At 32.4% G+C, this 4,766-nt stretch overlaps 1 long non-coding RNA gene across 1 annotated transcript; it reads right to left on the bottom strand.

The window, feature by feature from the left end:
- Nucleotides 1–1,457: 1,457 nt before the first annotated feature.
- Nucleotides 1,458–2,971, bottom strand: LOC138133917 (uncharacterized). The gene is made up of 4 exons (XR_011160564.1): nt 2,322–2,971; nt 1,888–2,271; nt 1,745–1,838; nt 1,458–1,691 (listed from the first exon to the last, which is right to left on the bottom strand). It is a non-coding gene; the product is annotated as an uncharacterized lncRNA (long non-coding RNA).
- Nucleotides 2,972–4,766: the final 1,795 nt, after the last annotated feature.

Raw genomic sequence — 4,766 nt, 5'->3', positions numbered from 1 at the left:
CTGTTTCTACCTAGTCATCCTGACTCATCGATATGTCGATATTTTTAATTAAAAAAAATAGATCTGGTGTCTGATGTTGCATTACGTTCTGCACTATAATCTCATTTGTTCGTTTTAATTCTATTAATTATGTACTGAGTACCAATTATCGTGTATCGAAACTAAAGCCAGATTTCATGTAACATGCTATGCAGAATACGAAATGTTATATCACAAGTTACATCAAAATCATGACGAATAATTTATTTGTAAACAATTTTCCGCAATTTATTATTTCTCTGGCAATTCAATGATCGTTATTATTTGCACTTTCAAAATATTCCAGTTAAAGCTTTTGTTTCAGATTTCTGGTTTTAAAATTATTTTGTTTCCACTGAATGAATAAATGGATTTAAAAAATTAATGTCGTTTTATTTTAAAACAAATTTAGGGTATTACATGACTCAAGATATTAGTGTTTCCGTTTGGTAATTTTTGCAAGCATTTTAGTGTATTGTATAAATGGTGGATGCGCCGGGTCACAGTATTTTTCTTTTTTGTTGATTTAGATAGCATTAAAAAACTATAAAAACGATAAATCAATTAAAAAAACAAACGCAAACAAATAAACAAAAGGTGGATGCCCAGGATACAAAGATTTATTTCTTTTTGACAAGTTTCACAACTGAAGATAGGAACATTTATCATTTGTTTATTCATTTAATGAACTCACTATAGTTACTTTACAGAAGCTTTCCAAAACCATTCACTGTTACTTATTTTACCTTGAATTTCTGATATACTGAAGCTTCTATGTTTCTTCAACAACTCTACATATCGTGTTGAAAATTTTAAAGAGGTTAAAATTAATTTACGTTTTTGAAAAATTAATTTTATATGTTCATTTTATTAGTTGCTTGTATTTCAGAATAATCTTGGAAAGTTTTTAAATAGTTGCGTATATAAGTATGCTTTTTTATATTACAAAAGCTATTAAGTGATCTTTGAAAGAGCTAAATACCATTCCAAATTGCACCATTGAGATTCATAGTGTCATTAATCCTTCAAGGCCTCTGAAATTAATTTTAATCAAATGACACTTCAGACTAATTCATCCTAGATTCTATTTTAACACATAAATTCGATCACCTATTAGGGCAGATTTATTGGGGTCTTGGTAGATCCTAAAGGTCAAGTGATGGTTTATAAGCAACTCACGAGGTAGTTTCGTTGTTATTAATTTACTTTTGTATACTTTAACAATAACCGATTGTGTAACAATAACAACAAATTTTATTGATTTTACATCCAAACAAAATAAATGTTTTCCAAAAAATGCTAAAGTATGTTTATTTTTAATAAGAAGCAAAATATATTTTGTGTGCAACCGTACGCGAAATGAGCACTTCGCGTGCCTTGAGCAGGCCGCGAAATTGAATTTCGCAGCCGTTGCCTTGACGACGGCCGTAAAAGTAAAAGTCATTTCAATATTTATTTATTATCACAATTACAACATATCTATTTCTATATTTGCCGTGTGATCTTACAAAATCTGGATTGGGTACAGTTAAAGTTTGATTTATGCCAGTTTTTGTGTCAGGAACGGCCGCTATTAGTACAGAATTTTCATCTGGTTTGAAGTTCCCGCCAATTTCAAATGGAGTGGTCGCTTCATGAATGACGAGTCGGTAAAAAAGATCCCAATTATCGATCTAGAAGAATTAGGTTAATTTTTAACCGGTCAAAAAGGGAAATATCTAGTAACTAGTAACATATCCTGAATCCTGAATGGCATCAACAGACATTTTGGTTTATTTGTCTCTTCGCACGGCATCTGGTATTTCCACGATTAAAATAACCTAAAAGGGAGCAGGTGATAATTTATCTTAACAGAATTTAACATTTTACCTGCCACAATAAATAAATTCCAGTAAATAGGTAAGCCAATGCAACATTATCCGACACGGTTTTCACATTCTTCTTGCTACATCAGTCTCAAAGTCACTGTAACATTTTTTATATTGCTGTTTCGATTTTTCAGGTTTCAAATGCGACACTGCACAATTTATAATATTTTTTTAACTCTGGATTAGTACACGGAACAAGAGCTGCATATTTGCGGTATAATCTTACAAATTCTGGATTGCTGACAGTATAAGTTCGTTTTATGCCAGTTTTTGTGTCAGGAACGGCCACTATTAATACAGAATGTTCATCCTTGATGTCATCGATAGACATTTTGGTTAGTTCGTCTCTTCGCATGGCTCCTGATATTCCCATGATTAAAATGACCTAAAAAAGGGCAGATTATACAGCAAATCGATCTGGTCTCGTGTCAATACCTTAGACTTTTTCGCCTGATAACCAACTGACTTTTTTTCAAAAAAGGTACCAATTTCAGAAACTTCGTAACACCAGTGCCATCCCGTATGTTCAGCGTGAGCTTCAACATTGAATATGTGCTCCATAAAGTTGAACTTTTCACAGTTTTTGATTTTTCCATTAAATAAGCCAAAACAACATTCTCCGACACCGTTTTCACATTATTTTCATTACACCGCTTTTTAAAGTCATTGTAACACTTATCGTACTGCCGTTTGGACTTTTCTGGTATTAAATTGGACACTGCACAATCTGCAATATTTTTTAACTCCGGGGAAGTAGACGGAACAAAAACGTTGTAATTTTCTTGCGACATTTTTCCAATTTTTCTCAAAATGAATTGTTTTATTTATGTCGTTTCCATAGCGACATGGAGACATGTAGGCCGACTTTATTTTTATTGACAGTGAAGGAAAGTTTACTTGTTCATTTTATAATTACAAATTTTCGGGTTGCACACAAAATGTTGTGTACACCTTGGCTACGAAATCCTTTGACGACCTCGAGATTGTCTTGTCTCGGCCGCAAAGCGGCCTTGACGACAATTTTTCTCTCGGTTCGTCAAAGTAGGATTTCGCAGCCTTGCTATACAAATAACTATTTTAGTGTTTGTGATGGTTAATTGGTTTTATAAAGTTTTTTGATAATATATACGGAGGATGTGATATTAAAAAAGGACACGGATTAATACGAGTATAATAGGGAGATTAATAATGGCGTCTGAAGCACAACTTTATTACCTTCGGCTTAAAATTAGGTCAAACTGTTTAAAATTCAAAAATATTCGTCTCGACGAATGTGAAAAAGTTGTCTTAATTACCATTGTTTCACGTTTAGATTAAAAAAAAAGATTTTGTAACATAGAGAGCATACAAACCACTTTATTGTTGTGTACGTGGAAAATCCGGGTGCGTTCTTTGAGAAATGTAAGTCCGTTAAGGAAAAACTTTGATAGAACCGGGAGTTTGGAATTTGAAAAAACTTTTGTACAGAAAAAGTTTTTGATGTTAGTAAACACGGTAATTGTGGAGGTTTTGTTAGGTCGAAATGTTCAGCAAATACGTGGCATAAAATGAAGCCCATGTGCACAAATCCGGAAGTTTAAATTGTGGCAATGTGCACAAATTTCGGAACGGCTGGGCGGGTGTGCATAATAAAACCGAAATTGTATTTGTGTCGATGTGAATAAATATGAATATAAATTTCAACCACTCAGGATCCTAATAATAATAGTTTTGTTACAAAATTCAATTGTCTCATTCATTTACATCGAGCTCGTTGTATATTTGTGGGGATTCGATCGCTCCTGCAAGTTTTCATTTTCAATTCGGAAAATCTGGAATCAGTTTTATCAGTGTTGAATGCGATGTCAACATAAAATCCAATATTTATTTGCAGCCTAAAGGGTCATCTAAATTTTGTCTTCGGTCCTATCATATGTTAAAACCTGTTGAATCTATGAGGGCTATAAATTTTTTCAATTTATCTTTACCAGAGTTATCGAATTCTTTACTACAGCTTCCGGAACCGTCGCAATGATTCACCTTATCAAAAATCTATCAGCCCAAAAATTGATACAGTTCAGAGCTTTCAATCCAAAGCTCTATTGATAAGATTGCAAATATCTAGTCTCAGACAACTACAAAATGTAAAAAAAAAACAATAATAAATAATTGATAACACCAACATAGAAATCTTTTTCTGCCAAGTTTTTTTCAAGATTGTGACAAGAGTTTTGACAATCAGAAATCTTAAAAAAAATCAAAAGTCTTGAGAACACAAACGGAAACTTCGTATGTTGTTTAGCGTTACTTAAAAAAAAATATGATTTGTGAAAATTTTTCATTATCATGTAAATTTGCAGAATTAGTACGAGATAAGTGAAACATAATCCATAAAAATCGATTTTTTTTTATCAAAATGAAAATACGACGAGCAAAAATTTCATCCGCGTTACAAAGCTGGAAGGTAGAATTTACACATTACGGAATAAATGCTTGATAGTTTTTAAATTTCGATAACAAAATACCACCTTTGTAGTTGAAATCAATCACAAATTTCTTTGTTTTGGAAATAATAGTAAATGTAATCCTAGTTACTGGAACCCTCACTCTATTGATTTAGCATTTCTGGTATAATAGCTGTTCAGTAAAATGAAGCCCAAATTTATCTCATCAATCTTCCTCGTTTATAGTTTTTATTTATAAAATGTTTCATTTCTAAAATAAACTACATATTGTACTCTGAGTTTTTGAGTTGTTGGTTTCTTTTTCATTGTACACTGCCAAATACTTATTATGAATTCGCTTTACGCCGTGTCATCAGACTGAAAAATTCTTTTCACGTGTCAGCTGTTTGTCGACAATCCTTTTCCCATTAATGGGTGGCGCGGCTACATTTTGTGC

This window comes from Tenebrio molitor, chromosome 6 (assembly GCF_963966145.1).
Source record: "Tenebrio molitor chromosome 6, icTenMoli1.1, whole genome shotgun sequence".
Lineage (NCBI taxonomy): Eukaryota > Metazoa > Arthropoda > Insecta > Coleoptera > Tenebrionidae > Tenebrio > Tenebrio molitor.
Note: the sequence above shows the minus strand (reverse complement) of the source record. Positions and strands in the feature narration are given on the sequence as shown.